This window comes from Lissotriton helveticus, chromosome 12 (genome assembly GCF_964261635.1).
Source record: "Lissotriton helveticus chromosome 12, aLisHel1.1, whole genome shotgun sequence".
Taxonomy (NCBI): Eukaryota; Metazoa; Chordata; class Amphibia; order Caudata; family Salamandridae; genus Lissotriton; species Lissotriton helveticus.
Window position 1 is genome coordinate 70,158,660 of NC_136073.1, and position 15,932 is coordinate 70,174,591.

Genomic DNA, 15,932 nt, shown 5'->3' on the forward strand with positions numbered 1-15,932 from the left:
TATGCCCAGGACAAACGGACAAACAACAAGACAACACAAAGAAAACGGAGAAAACAAGGATAAAGTGTGAGACCAAAAACACTACTTATAGCCAAGGCGTAGGAGTGGGGGTGGGCGGCAACGGAAAAGCAGGAGATAAGGCAGACAGCACTCCCTGCCCTCCACCAATGCAGCACAGAAGTACTCCTGAAACACGGGTGAGGCTGAAGGCAGAGCAGCAGCAGCTAGCAGCAGCTACCAGCAGCTGAAATAGAGGCAGTAAGGCTGGAGACATCCAGCAAGCCGGGCACACACAGCAAGTGATGCCGAGAGAGAACTGGGTGAGCTGACCAAGTGGACCCCGTGATTCTCTGCGCGCACCCCCGGGTGAGGCATAACTCTAAGAAACAAACTTGCCGCCCTGCCGAGTCAAACACCACAACTGTGACAACACAAGTGTAAACTAGGCCTACGACCTGGGAACTTAAAACTCGAATATGAAGTCAAGAGGGATGCAAGAGAAACCTCTGCGAGATTAAAGCAGACGTCCAGAAAGACAACTGGGTGAATAAATGTGACCGACTCTAAACACACCAAATAAAATACTGATAAAACAAGTGCAGAGTGTACAACCCCCAACACTTGCAAAACACAGCGGTGCGGCTAGAGACTGCGTGTAAACTTCCAACCCCTGCACGCAACTCGAATAATATCGTGAAACCGGGGTAAAGGTGGAGTCCGAGTGTACAAAGTTCAACCCCTCGCAACATTTGCAATGTTACTGACAACACAAGGGTGATTCTGGAGACTGCGGCGGTGAGGAAAGGGAATATGGCGTGTGTCTGGCCAGGACTTGTCGCTTGGGGGGGCTCTGCAACAGAGGCTGGTCCTCTATGCACCCCTCCACCCCCCTTATGAATAGCTCAGACACTCCCCAAACTTCTAAAATAAAAACATCCAACGGAAAGCCCTCCCCAACACCTCGAAGAAATTAACTTTTTAGAGGGCGGCAGGTCCAGAGGGGAGTTAGTGTGGAGGGGAACTGCAGTAAAATTATCCACACCCCCTCCCGTAGAGGAGCACAAAAGGAGAAAAATGCTCCCTGAGCCATGACCACAGCTGACCCCCCCTTCCCAGCCACAATGCTCCATTGTTACCCCTCATCGCTCAGCAGCCTCCAAAACTTTTCTAAAAATCAAGCAACTCCACCCCTTCTTCGCAGCTCCGCCCACAATTACATCTCTGCCACAATTTGTTCCCCCAAAACAGCGAACTTCACACTGAACAACTTTAGGGTTTTTATGCATAAAATATACAGCTTACTTTATGCATAACACTCTCAAGTCGACATATATATATAATCTGTAGAAAGATATGTCAACCCACCTCAACACACGTCTGAGTCGAAACATCTTGGTTAATGACCAAAACAACCACTCACAAATCAGATGACATATTTCCCCCCCCCCCCCCGCCCCAGAGCAAGCCATGCAGAAACGCACTAAAGAAATAGAAAGGAGACACCCCAAAACCAGGCATCAAACAGTTAATAAAAACGGATTATTATTCACTGATTTTTTTTCTTCCAAGTTCCCCCACGGGACGGGCTCTTTAAACCCTTAAATCACAGGAAACATGGCCCGTGTTCCAGCTAAAAAGCAGAGACACGGGAGAAATGCAAAAAAAAAAAAAAAACAGAACACATTCTCTATTTCAGCCCTTGCCTGCACACAAAGACCTCGTACACACACACACACACACACACACACTTCTCAAGAACGTGCCTTTTAAACGAGACACCAGCTGACTTTGCTGTCTTGATCACTTTTGTATGCACTGGGCAGAAAAGAAACCCAACACGCATCAAGAAAATACAATAAAAAGACCAGCTTAACATGCACCCTTTACAAGCAATTATAAATAAAGAAGGAGCAGAGGACTGAACAGATTATAACCGCACAACAACTTCAAAAAACGCCAGGCACGGACTGAGTTTTGCGAGCAGCACCCACTTCAAGCCAACAAAAAAAACACCAAGGGAGAACACTCATTAGAGAATTAAAGAAACAAACATAACATTTTACCTGCGATGGCTGCGATTGTGTTTGCTATTTTTCCCACAGTTTTCTTTTTTTTTTGCTACGTTTCAGGCTCTTTTTTGGGGTGATCTTTTTGTTTGCTGTTCCCGTTTTGTTATTTTTTTTTCCTGTCTGCTTGTTTGTGTGTCTTCGCTTTTGTCTGGTTATATCCTGTTCTGTTGTCCTTGCACTGGAGAGGAATAATGGCAGCTCTCACTCCTTTCTCCAAACTAGGAGGGTTCAAGAAAATAATGCACAAAAATTGAAATAAAAAAAGACAGCAGCGGGCTTGGGCAGGGGCAGCGGGGCTGTGTTAGTTATCTAATTCCAGGCACAGCAGCCCCACTCTGTCTCTCCCCGTCTCTCTCTCGCACCCTCTTTTTTCTGGCTTTTTTTTAGTCTGTAGTCAAACAAAGAAGGGAAGGTTTAGCTGCTGCCCAGCCCCCTCTTCTCCAGCTCAGAGAGACCCTCCTCCTCCCCTGCTCCCCACCCCCTCTCTGACCAGGCCCCGTCCCTCCTCTTCTCTTTTCGCTCCCTCTCCAACTCCCTCCTCCTCACACATTTTTGCACCTCCTACCCCCCTCCTTTCCGTCTCCCCCTCCCTCCATGCCTCCCTCCCTTCCCCCTCGCTCCCAGTCACATAGAATTTATCCTTGGGACTGGCAGGAGTAAGGAGGTTTCTGGGTCCTAGCGCGCTCTCGATTTTCTCCTCCAAGATGTCTCCTTTTCAGTTTCTACGTTTGCATCTCTCTCGCAAGCCGCTATGTCAATTTTTCAATGCATCTTACTCCCTTAGTTTGTCTTACTCATTTCGTTTTTCCAACACTTGTATTGCCTGTCTCTTTTCCTTCTGTGTCCTTTTGTTTCTTCATTTCGCCCCAGCTGTTTTGTTTTTTTTACTCTATTGTTCCGTCTTTTTCGTCCCATATTTACCCGTTGATTACTTTTTCCATTCCTTTCATTTGTTCGTTCTGCCCTTTTGCCTATAGATTCTTTATTTTTGTCAAACTTTATAATCCTCCAGGGGTTCAAATTCCACATTCTCCTAGCACCTGCCTCGCCCTCTTGCTGTCTTGTTTCTCACGCTACACAGGACAATTTCCTTACCCGGGGCTGTTACACAGGAGATGCTCCCTATGTCTGCATGTAACCCGAGAGGTTCTAAGCACTCAGGCTGTTACACAGGAGGTTATACCTATGTGTGCAACTCTGCATGTAACACCAGTGGCTCTCTGCACTCGGGCTGTGACACTGAACGTTCTTCCTATGCCTGCATGTAACACCAGTGGCTCTCGGCACTCAGGCTGTTACACTGAACGTTCTCCCTATGTCTGCATGTAACACCAGTGGCTCTCGGCACTCAGGCTGTTACACAGGAGATGCGCCCTATGTCTGCATGTAACCCGAGAGGTTCTAAGCACTCAGGCTGTTACACAGGAGGTTATACCTATGTGTGCAACTCTGCATGTAACACCAGTGGCTCTCTGCACTCGGGCTGTTACACTGAACGTTCTTCCTATGCCTGCATGTAACACCAGTGGCTCTCGGCACTCAGGCTGTTACACTGAACGTTCTCCCTATGTCTGCATGTAACACCAGTGGCTCTCGGCACTCAGGCGGTTACACTGAAAGTTCTCCCTATGTCTGCATGTAACACCAGTGGCTCTCGGCACTCAGGCTGTTACACTGAACGTTCTCCCTATGTCTGCATGTAACACCAGTGGCTCTCGGCACTCGGGCTGTTACACTGAACGTTCTCCCTATGTCTGCATGTAACACCAGTGGCTCTCGGCACTCGGGCTGTTACACTGAACGTTCTTCCTATGCCTGCATGTAACACCAGTGGCTCTCGGCACTCAGGCTGTTACACTGAACGTTCTCCCTATGTCTGCATGTAACACCAGTGGCTCTCGGCACTCAGGCTGTTACACTGAACGTTCTCCCTATGTCTGCATGTAACACCAGTGGCTCTCGGCACTCAGGCGGTTACACTGAAAGTTCTCCCTATGTCTGCATGTAACACCAGTGGCTCTCGGCACTCAGGCTGTTACACTGAACGTTCTCCCTATGTCTGCATGTAACACCAGTGGCTCTCGGCACTCAGGCTGTTACACTGAACGTTCTCCCTATGTCTGCATGTAACACCAGTGGCTCTCGGCACTCAGGCTGTTACACTGAACGTTCTCCCTATGTCTGCATGTAACACCAGTGGCTCTCGGCACTCAGGCGGTTACACTGAAAGTTCTCCCTATGTCTGCATGTAACACCAGTGGCTCTCGGCACTCAGGCTGTTACACTGAACGTTCTCCCTATGTCTGCATGTAACACCAGTGGCTCTCGGCACTCAGGCTGTTACACTGAACGTTCTTCCTATGTCTGCATGTAACACCAGTGGCTCTCGGCACTCAGGCTGTTACACTGAACGTTCTTCCTATGCCTGCATGTAACACCAGTGGCTCTCGGCACTCAGGCGGTTACACTGAACGTTCTTCCTATGCCTGCATGTAACACCAGTGGCTCTCGGCACTCAGGCGGTTACACTGAACGTTCTTCCTATGTCTGCATGCAACACCAGTGGCTCTCGGCACTCGGGCTGTTACACAGGAGGTTATACCTATGTGTGCAACTCTGCATGTAACACCAGTGTCTCTCTGCGCTCAGGCTGTTACACTGAACGTTCTCCCTATGTCTGCATGTAACACCAGTGGCTCTCGGCACTCAGGCGGTTACACTGAAAGTTCTCCCTATGTCTGCATGTAACACCAGTGGCTCTCGGCACTCAGGCTGTTACACTGAAGGTTCTCCCTATGTCTGCATGTAACACCAGTGGCTCTCGGCGCTCAGGCGGTTACACTGAACGTTCTCCTTATGTCTGCATGTAACACCAGTGTCTCTCGGCACTCAGGCTGTTACACTGAACGTTCTTCCTATGTCTGCATGTAACACCAGTGGCTCTCGGCACTCAGGCTGTTACACTGAACGTTCTTCCTATGCCTGCATGTAACACCAGTGGCTCTCGGCACTCAGGCGGTTACACTGAACGTTCTTCCTATGCCTGCATGTAACACCAGTGGCTCTCGGCACTCAGGCGGATACACTGAACGTTCTTCCTATGTCTGCATGCAACACCAGTGGCTCTCGGCACTCGGGCTGTTACACAGGAGGTTATACCTATGTGTGCAACTCTGCATGTAACACCAGTGTCTCTCTGCGCTCAGGCTGTTACACTGAACGTTCTCCCTATGTCTGCATGTAACACCAGTGGCTCTCGGAACTCAGGCGGTTACACTGAACGTTCTCCTTATGTCTGCATGTAACACCAGTGTCTCTCGGCACTCAGGCTGTTACACTGAACGTTCTCCTTATGCCTGCATGTAACACCAGTGGCTCTCGGCGCTCAGGCTGTTACACTGAACGTTCGCCCTATGTCTGCATGCAACACCAGTGGCTCTCGGCACTCAGACGGTTACACTGAACGTTCTCCTTATGTCTGCATGTAACACCAGTGGCTCTCGGCACTCAGGCTGTTACACTGAACGTTCTCCCTATGTCTGCATGCAACACCAGTGGCTCTCGGCACTCAGGCGGTTACACTGAACGTTCTCCCTATGTTTGCATGCAACACCAGTGGCTCTCGGCACTCAGGCGGTTACACTGAACGTTCTCCCTATGTCTGCATGCAACACCAGTGGCTCTCGGCACTCAGGCGGTTACACTGAACGTTCTCCCTATGTTTGCATGCAACACCAGTGGCTCTCGGCACTCAGGCGGTTACACTGAACGTTCTCCCTATGTCTGCATGCAACACCAGTGTCTCTCTGCGCTCAGGCTGTTACACTGAACGTTCTTCCTATGCCTGTATGTAACACCAGTGGCTCTCGGCACTCAGGCTGTTACACTGAACGTTCTTCCTATGTCTGCATGCAACACCAGTGGCTCTCGGCACTCAGGCGGTTACACAACGTGCTCCCTATGTCTGCATGCAACACCAGTGGCTCTCGGCACTCGGGCTGTTACACTGAACGTTCTCCCTATGTCTGCATGCAACACCAGTGGCTCTCGGCACTCAGGCGGTTACACTGAACATTCTCCCTATGTCTGCATGTAACACCAGTGGCTCTCGGCGCTCTGGCGGTTACACTGAACGTTCTCCCTATGTCTGCATGTAACACCAGTGGCTCTCGGCACTCAGGCTGTTACACTGAACGTTCTCCCTATGTCTGCATGTAACACCAGTGGCTCTCGGCACTCAGGCTGTTACACTGAACGTTCTCCTTATGTCTGCATGTAACACCAGTGGCTCGCGGCACTCAGGCTGTTACACTGAACGTTCTTCCTATGTCTGCATGTAACACCAGAGGCTCTCGGCACTCGGGCTGTTACACTGAACGTTCTTCCTATGCCTGCATGTAACACCAGTGGCTCTCTGCGCTCAGGCTGTTACACTGAACGTTCTCCCTATGTCTGCATGCAACACCAGTGGCTCTCGGCACTCGGGCTGTTACACTGAACGTTCTTCCTATGCCTGCATGTAACACCAGTGGCTCTCGGCACTCAGGCGGTTACACTGAACGTTCTCCCTATGTCTGCATGTAACACCAGTGGCTCTCGGCACTCAGACGGTTACACTGAACGTTCTCCCTATGTCTGCATGTAACACCAGTGGCTCTCGGCACTCAGACGGTTACACTGAACGTTCTTCCTATGTCTGCATGTAACACCAGTGGCTCTCGCCACTCAGACGGTTACACTGAACGTTCTCCCTATGTCTGCATGCAACACCAGTGTCTCTCTGCGCTCAGGCTGTTACACTGAACGTTCTCCCTATGTCTGCATGCAACACCAGTGGCTCTCGGCACTCAGGCGGTTACACAACGTGCTCCCTATGTCTGCATGCAACACCAGTGTCTCTCTGCGCTCAGGCTGTTACACTGAACGTTCTTCCTATGCCTGTATGTAACACCAGTGGCTCTCGGCACTCAGGCTGTTACACTGAACGTTCTTCCTATGTCTGCATGCAACACCAGTGGCTCTCGGCACTCAGGCGGTTACACAACGTTCTCCCTATGTCTGCATGCAACACCAGTGGCTCTCGGCACTCGGGCTGTTACACTGAACGTTCTTCCTATGTCTGCATGCAACACCAGTGGCTCTCGGCACTCAGGCGGTTACACTGAACGTTCTCCCTATGTCTGCATGTAACACCAGTGGCTCTCGGCGCTCAGGCGGTTACACTGAACGTTCTCCTTATGTCTGCATGTAACACCAGTGTCTCTCGGCACTCAGGCTGTTACACTGAACGTTCTCCTTATGTCTGCATGTAACACCAGTGGCTCTCGGCACTCAGGCTGTTACACTGAACGTTCTTCCTATGCCTGTATGTAACACCAGTGGCTCTCGGCACTCAGGCTGTTACACTGAACGTTCTTCCTATGTCTGCATGCAACACCAGTGGCTCTCGGCACTCGGGCTGTTACACTGAACGTTCTTCCTATGTCTGCATGCAACACCAGTGGCTCTCGGCACTCAGGCGGTTACACTGAACGTTCTCCCTATGTCTGCATGTAACACCAGTGGCTCTCGGCGCTCAGGCGGTTACACTGAACGTTCTCCCTATGTCTGCATGTAACACCAGTGTCTCTCGGCACTCAGGCTGTTACACTGAACGTTCTTCCTATGTCTGCATGTAACACCAGTGGCTCTCGGCACTCAGGCTGTTACACTGAACGTTCTTCCTATGCCTGCATGTAACACCAGTGGCTCTCGGCACTCAGGCGGTTACACTGAACGTTCTTCCTATGCCTGCATGTAACACCAGTGGCTCTCGGCACTCAGGCGGATACACTGAACGTTCTTCCTATGTCTGCATGCAACACCAGTGGCTCTCGGCACTCGGGCTGTTACACAGGAGGTTATACCTATGTGTGCAACTCTGCATGTAACACCAGTGTCTCTCTGCGCTCAGGCTGTTACACTGAACGTTCTCCCTATGTCTGCATGTAACACCAGTGGCTCTCGGAACTCAGGCGGTTACACTGAACGTTCTCCTTATGTCTGCATGTAACACCAGTGTCTCTCGGCACTCAGGCTGTTACACTGAACGTTCTCCTTATGCCTGCATGTAACACCAGTGGCTCTCGGCGCTCAGGCTGTTACACTGAACGTTCGCCCTATGTCTGCATGCAACACCAGTGGCTCTCGGCACTCAGACGGTTACACTGAACGTTCTCCTTATGTCTGCATGTAACACCAGTGGCTCTCGGCACTCAGGCTGTTACACTGAACGTTCTCCCTATGTCTGCATGCAACACCAGTGGCTCTCGGCACTCAGGCGGTTACACTGAACGTTCTCCCTATGTTTGCATGCAACACCAGTGGCTCTCGGCACTCAGGCGGTTACACTGAACGTTCTCCCTATGTCTGCATGCAACACCAGTGGCTCTCGGCACTCAGGCGGTTACACTGAACGTTCTCCCTATGTTTGCATGCAACACCAGTGGCTCTCGGCACTCAGGCGGTTACACTGAACGTTCTCCCTATGTCTGCATGCAACACCAGTGTCTCTCTGCGCTCAGGCTGTTACACTGAACGTTCTTCCTATGCCTGTATGTAACACCAGTGGCTCTCGGCACTCAGGCTGTTACACTGAACGTTCTTCCTATGTCTGCATGCAACACCAGTGGCTCTCGGCACTCAGGCGGTTACACAACGTGCTCCCTATGTCTGCATGCAACACCAGTGGCTCTCGGCACTCGGGCTGTTACACTGAACGTTCTCCCTATGTCTGCATGCAACACCAGTGGCTCTCGGCACTCAGGCGGTTACACTGAACATTCTCCCTATGTCTGCATGTAACACCAGTGGCTCTCGGCGCTCTGGCGGTTACACTGAACGTTCTCCCTATGTCTGCATGTAACACCAGTGGCTCTCGGCACTCAGGCTGTTACACTGAACGTTCTCCCTATGTCTGCATGTAACACCAGTGGCTCTCGGCACTCAGGCTGTTACACTGAACGTTCTCCTTATGTCTGCATGTAACACCAGTGGCTCGCGGCACTCAGGCTGTTACACTGAACGTTCTTCCTATGTCTGCATGTAACACCAGAGGCTCTCGGCACTCGGGCTGTTACACTGAACGTTCTTCCTATGCCTGCATGTAACACCAGTGGCTCTCTGCGCTCAGGCTGTTACACTGAACGTTCTCCCTATGTCTGCATGCAACACCAGTGGCTCTCGGCACTCGGGCTGTTACACTGAACGTTCTTCCTATGCCTGCATGTAACACCAGTGGCTCTCGGCACTCAGGCGGTTACACTGAACGTTCTCCCTATGTCTGCATGTAACACCAGTGGCTCTCGGCACTCAGACGGTTACACTGAACGTTCTCCCTATGTCTGCATGTAACACCAGTGGCTCTCGGCACTCAGACGGTTACACTGAACGTTCTTCCTATGTCTGCATGTAACACCAGTGGCTCTCGCCACTCAGACGGTTACACTGAACGTTCTCCCTATGTCTGCATGCAACACCAGTGTCTCTCTGCGCTCAGGCTGTTACACTGAACGTTCTCCCTATGTCTGCATGCAACACCAGTGGCTCTCGGCACTCAGGCGGTTACACAACGTGCTCCCTATGTCTGCATGCAACACCAGTGTCTCTCTGCGCTCAGGCTGTTACACTGAACGTTCTTCCTATGCCTGTATGTAACACCAGTGGCTCTCGGCACTCAGGCTGTTACACTGAACGTTCTTCCTATGTCTGCATGCAACACCAGTGGCTCTCGGCACTCAGGCGGTTACACAACGTTCTCCCTATGTCTGCATGCAACACCAGTGGCTCTCGGCACTCGGGCTGTTACACTGAACGTTCTTCCTATGTCTGCATGCAACACCAGTGGCTCTCGGCACTCAGGCGGTTACACTGAACGTTCTCCCTATGTCTGCATGTAACACCAGTGGCTCTCGGCGCTCAGGCGGTTACACTGAACGTTCTCCTTATGTCTGCATGTAACACCAGTGTCTCTCGGCACTCAGGCTGTTACACTGAACGTTCTCCTTATGTCTGCATGTAACACCAGTGGCTCTCGGCACTCAGGCTGTTACACTGAACGTTCTTCCTATGCCTGTATGTAACACCAGTGGCTCTCGGCACTCAGGCTGTTACACTGAACGTTCTTCCTATGTCTGCATGCAACACCAGTGGCTCTCGGCACTCGGGCTGTTACACTGAACGTTCTTCCTATGTCTGCATGCAACACCAGTGGCTCTCGGCACTCAGGCGGTTACACTGAACGTTCTCCCTATGTCTGCATGTAACACCAGTGGCTCTCGGCGCTCAGGCGGTTACACTGAACGTTCTCCCTATGTCTGCATGTAACACCAGTGGCTCTCGGCACTCAGGCTGTTACACTGAACGTTCTCCCTATGTCTGCGTGTAACACCAGTGGCTCTCGGCACTCAGGCTGTTACACTGAACGTTCTCCTTATGTCTGCATGTAACACCAGTGGCTCTCGGCACTCAGGCTGTTACACTGAACGTTCTTCCTATGTCTGCATGTAACACCAGTGGCTCTCGGCACTCAGGCGGTTACACTGAACGTTCTCCCTATGTTTGCATGCAACACCAGTGGCTCTCGGCACTCAGGCGGTTACACTGAACGTTCTCCCTATGTCTGCATGCAACACCAGTGTCTCTCTGCGCTCAGGCTGTTACACTGAACGTTCTTCCTATGCCTGTATGTAACACGAGTGGCTCTCGGCACTCAGGCTGTTACACTGAACGTTCTTCCTATGTCTGCATGCAACACCAGTGGCTCTCGGCACTCAGGCGGTTACACAACGTGCTCCCTATGTCTGCATGCAACACCAGTGGCTCTCGGCACTCGGGCTGTTACACTAAACGTTCTCTCTATGTCTGCATGCAACACCAGTGGCTCTCGGCACTCAGGCGGTTACACTGAACATTCTCCCTATGTCTGCATGTAACACCAGTGGCTCTCGGCGCTCAGGCTGTTACACTGAACGTTCTCCCTATGTCTGCATGTAACACCAGTGGCTCTCGGCACTCAGGCTGTTACACTGAACGTTCTCCCTATGTCTGCATGTAACACCAGTGGCTCTCGGCACTCAGGCTGTTACACTGAAGGTTCTCCCTATGTCTGCATGTAACACCAGTGGCTCTCGGCACTCAGACGGTTACACTGAACGTTCTCCCTATGTCTGCATGCAACACCAGTGGCTCTCGGCACTCGGGCTGTTACACTGAACGTTCTCCCTATGTCTGCATGCAACACCAGTGGCTCTCGGCACTCGGGCTGTTACACTGAACGTTCTTCCTATGCCTGCATGTAACAACAGTGGCTCTCGGCACTCAGGCGGTTACACTGAACGTTCTCCCTATGTCTGCATGCAACACCAGTGGCTCTCGGCGCTCAGGCGGTTACACTGAACGTTCTCCTTATGTCTGCATGTAACACCAGTGTCTCTCGGCACTCAGGCTGTTACACTGAACGTTCTCCTTATGCCTGCATGTAACACCAGTGGCTCTCGGCGCTCAGGCTGTTACACTGAACGTTCTCCCTATGTCTGCATGCAACACCAGTGGCTCTCGGCACTCAGGCGGTTACACTGAACGTTCTCCTTATGTCTGCATGTAACACCAGTGGCTCTCGGCACTCAGGCTGTTACACTGAACGTTCTCCCTATGTCTGCATGCAACACCAGTGGCTCTCGGCACTCAGGCGGTTACACTGAACGTTCTCCCTATGTTTGCATGCAACACCAGTGGCTCTCGGCACTCAGGCTGTTACACTGAACGTTCTCCCTATGTCTGCATGCAACACCAGTGGATCTCGGCACTCGGGCTGTTACACTGAACGTTCTTCCTATGCCTGCATGCAACACCAGTGGCTCTCGGCACTCAGGCGGTTACACTGAACGTTCTCCCTATGTCTGCATGCAACACCAGTGTCTCTCTGCGCTCAGGCTGTTACACTGAACGTTCTTCCTATGCCTGTATGTAACACCAGTGGCTCTCGGCACTCAGGCTGTTACACTGAACGTTCTTCCTATGTCTGCATGCAACACCAGTGGCTCTCGGCACTCAGGCGGTTACACAACGTGCTCCCTATGTCTGCATGCAACACCAGTGGCTCTCGGCACTCGGGCTGTTACACTAAACGTTCTCCCTATGTCTGCATGCAACACCAGTGGCTCTCGGCACTCAGGCGGTTACACTGAACATTCTCCCTATGTCTGCATGTAACACCAGTGGCTCTCGGCGCTCAGGCTGTTACACTGAACGTTCTCCCTATGTCTGCATGTAACACCAGTGGCTCTCGGCACTCAGGCTGTTACACTGAACGTTCTCCCTATGTCTGCATGCAACACCAGTGGATCTCGGCACTCGGGCTGTTACACTGAACGTTCTTCCTATGCCTGCATGTAACACCAGTGGCTCTCGGCACTCAGGCGGTTACACTGAACGTTCTCCCTATGTCTGCATGTAACACCAGTGGCTCTTGGCACTCGGGCTGTTACACTGAACGTTCTTCCTATGCCTGCATGTAACACCAGTGGCTCTTGGCACTCAGGCTGTTACACTGAACGTTCTTCCTATGCCTGCATGTAACACCAGTGGCTCTCGGCACTCAGGCGGTTACACTGAACGTTCTCCCTATGTCTGCATGTAACACCAGTGGCTCTCGGCGCTCAGGCGGTTACACTGAACGTTCTCCTTATGTCTGCATGTAACACCAGTGTCTCTCGGCACTCAGGCTGTTACACTGAACGTTCTCCTTATGTCTGCATGTAACACCAGTGGCTCTCGGCACTCAGGCTGTTACACTGAACGTTCTCCCTATGTCTGCATGCAACACCAGTGGCTCTCGGCACTCAGGCGGTTACACTGAACGTTCTCCCTATGTTTGCATGCACACCAGTGGCTCTCGGCACTCAGGCGGTTACACTGAACCTTCTCCCTATGTCTGCATGCAACACCAGTGGCTCTCGGCACTCAGGCGGTTACACTGAACGTTCTCCCTATGTTTGCATGCAACACCAGTGGCTCTCGGCACTCAGGCGGTTACACTGAACGTTCTCCCTATGTCTGCATGCAACACCAGTGTCTCTCTGCGCTCAGGCTGTTACACTGAACGTTCTCCCTATGTCTGCATGTAACACCAGTGGCTCTCGGCGCTCAGGCGGTTACACTGAACGTTCTCCTTATGTCTGCATGTAACACCAGTGGCTCTCGGCACTCAGGCTGTTACACTGAACGTTCTCCCTATGTCTGCATGCAACACCAGTGGCTCTCGGCACTCAGGCGGTTACACTGAACGTTCTCCCTATGTTTGCATGCAACACCAGTGGCTCTCGGCACTCAGGCGGTTACACTGAACGTTCTCCCTATGTTTGCATGCAACACCAGTGGCTCTCGGCACTCAGGCGGTTACACTGAACGTTCTCCCTATGTCTGCATGCAACACCAGTGTCTCTCTGCGCTCAGGCTGTTACACTGAACGTTCTTCCTATGCCTGTATGTAACACCAGTGGCTCTCGGCACTCAGGCTGTTACACTGAACGTTCTTCCTATGTCTGCATGCAACACCAGTGGCTCTCGGCACTCAGGCGGTTACACAACGTTCTCCCTATGTCTGCATGCAACACCAGTGGCTCTCGGCACTCGGGCTGTTACACTGAACGTTCTTCCTATGTCTGCATGCAACACCAGTGGCTCTCGGCACTCAGGCGGTTACACTGAACGTTCTCCCTATGTCTGCATGTAACACCAGTGGCTCTCGGCGCTCAGGCGGTTACACTGAACGTTCTCCCTATGTCTGCATGTAACACCAGTGGCTCTCGGCACTCAGGCTGTTACACTGAACGTTCTCCCTATGTCTGCGTGTAACACCAGTGGCTCTCGGCACTCAGGCTGTTACACTGAACGTTCTCCTTATGTCTGCATGTAACACCAGTGGCTCTCGGCACTCAGGCTGTTACACTGAACGTTCTTCCTATGTCTGCATGCAACACCAGTGGCTCTCGGCACTCAGGCGGTTACACAACGTGCTCCCTATGTCTGCATGCAACACCAGTGGCTCTCGGCACTCGGGCTGTTACACTAAACGTTCTCCCTATGTCTGCATGCAACACCAGTGGCTCTCGGCACTCAGGCGGTTACACTGAACGTTCTCCCTATGTCTGCATGCAACACCAGTGTCTCTCTGCGCTCAGGCTGTTACACTGAACGTTCTTCCTATGCCTGTATGTAACACCAGTGGCTCTCGGCACTCAGGCTGTTACACTGAACGTTCTTCCTATGTCTGCATGCAACACCAGTGGCTCTCGGCACTCAGGCGGTTACACAACGTTCTCCCTATGTCTGCATGCAACACCAGTGGCTCTCGGCACTCAGGCTGTTACACTGAACGTTCTTCATATGTCTGCATGTAACACCAGTGGCTCTCGGCACTCAGGCTGTTACACTGAACGTTCTTCCTATGTCTGCATGTAACACCAGTGGCTCTCGGCACTCAGGCTGTTACACTGAACGTTCTTCCTATGCCTGCATGTAACACCAGTGGCTCTCGGCACTCGGGCTGTTACACTGAACGTTCTCCTTATGTCTGCATGTAACACCAGAGGCTCCCGACGCTCAGGCTGTTACACTGAACGTTCTCCTTATGTCTGCATGTAACACCAGTGGCTCTCGGCACTCAGGCTGTTACACTGAACGTTCTTCATATGTCTGCATGTAACACCAGTGGCTCTCGGAACTCAGGCTGTTACACTGAACGTTCTTCCTATGTCTGCATGTAACACCAGTGGCTCTCGGCACTCAGGCTGTTACACTGAACGTTCTTCCTATGCCTGCATGTAACACCAGTGGCTCTCGGCACTCGGGCTGTTACACTGAACGTTCTCCTTATGTCTGCATGTAACACCAGAGGCTCCAGACGCTCAGGCTGTTACACTGAACGTTCTTCCTATGCCTGCATGTAACACCAGTGGCTCTCGGCACTCAGGCTGTTACACTGAACGTTCTCGTTATGTCTGCATGTAACACCAGTGGCTCTCGGCACTCAGGCTGTTTCACTGAACGTTCTCCTTATGTCTGCATGTAACACCAGTGGCTCTCGGCGCTCAGGCTGTTACACTGAACGTTCTCCTTATGTCTGCATGTAACACCAGTGGCTCTCGGCACTCAGGCTGTTACACTGAAAGTTCTCCTTATGTCTGCATGTAACACCAGTGGCTCTCGGCGCTCAGGCTGTTACACTGAACGTTCTCCTTATGTCTGCATGTAACACCAGTGGCTCTCGGCGCTCAGGCTGTTACACTGAACGTTCTCCTTATGCCTGCATGTAACACCAGTGGCTCTCGGCGCTCAGGCTGTTACACTGAACGTTCTCCTTATGTCTGCATGTAACACCAGTGGCTCTCGGCGCTCAGGCTGTTACACTGAACGTTCTCCTTATGCCTGCATGTAACACCAGTGGCTCTCGGCACTCAGGCTGTTACACAGGAGATGCGCCCTATGTCTGCATGTAACCCGAGAGGTTCTAAGCACTCAGGCTGTTACACAGGAGGTTATACCTATGTCTGCAACTCTGCATGTAACACCAGTGGCTCTCGGCGCTCAGGCTGTTACACTGAACGTTCTTCCTATGTCTGCATGTAACACCAGTGGCTCTCGGCGCTCAGGCTGTTACATGCAGACATAAGGAGAATGTTCAGTGTAACACCAGTGGCTCTCGACACTTCGGCTGTTACACTGAACGTTCTCCCTATAACACGAGGGGCTCTCGGCACTCAGGCTGTTACACTGAACGTTCTCCCTATGTCTGCATGTAACACGAGGGCACTTCCGTTCTCC

At 51.8% G+C, this 15,932-nt stretch overlaps 1 protein-coding gene across 6 annotated transcripts in view; it reads right to left on the reverse strand.

The window, feature by feature from the left end:
- Window positions 1-15,932, reverse strand: part of KDM6B (lysine demethylase 6B) — a 960,064-nt gene that overhangs the window by 407,882 nt on the left and 536,250 nt on the right. For 3 of the 6 annotated variants that reach the window (XM_078670457.1, XM_078670459.1, XM_078670451.1), the window contains exon 1: window positions 2,064-2,560. The exons of the other annotated variants lie outside the window; for them this stretch is intronic. The gene's annotated coding sequence lies outside the window, so the exon portion shown is untranslated. Of the gene's footprint in view, window positions 1-2,063; window positions 2,561-15,932 lie in introns of those variants that run through there. 6 annotated transcript variants of the gene reach the window in all.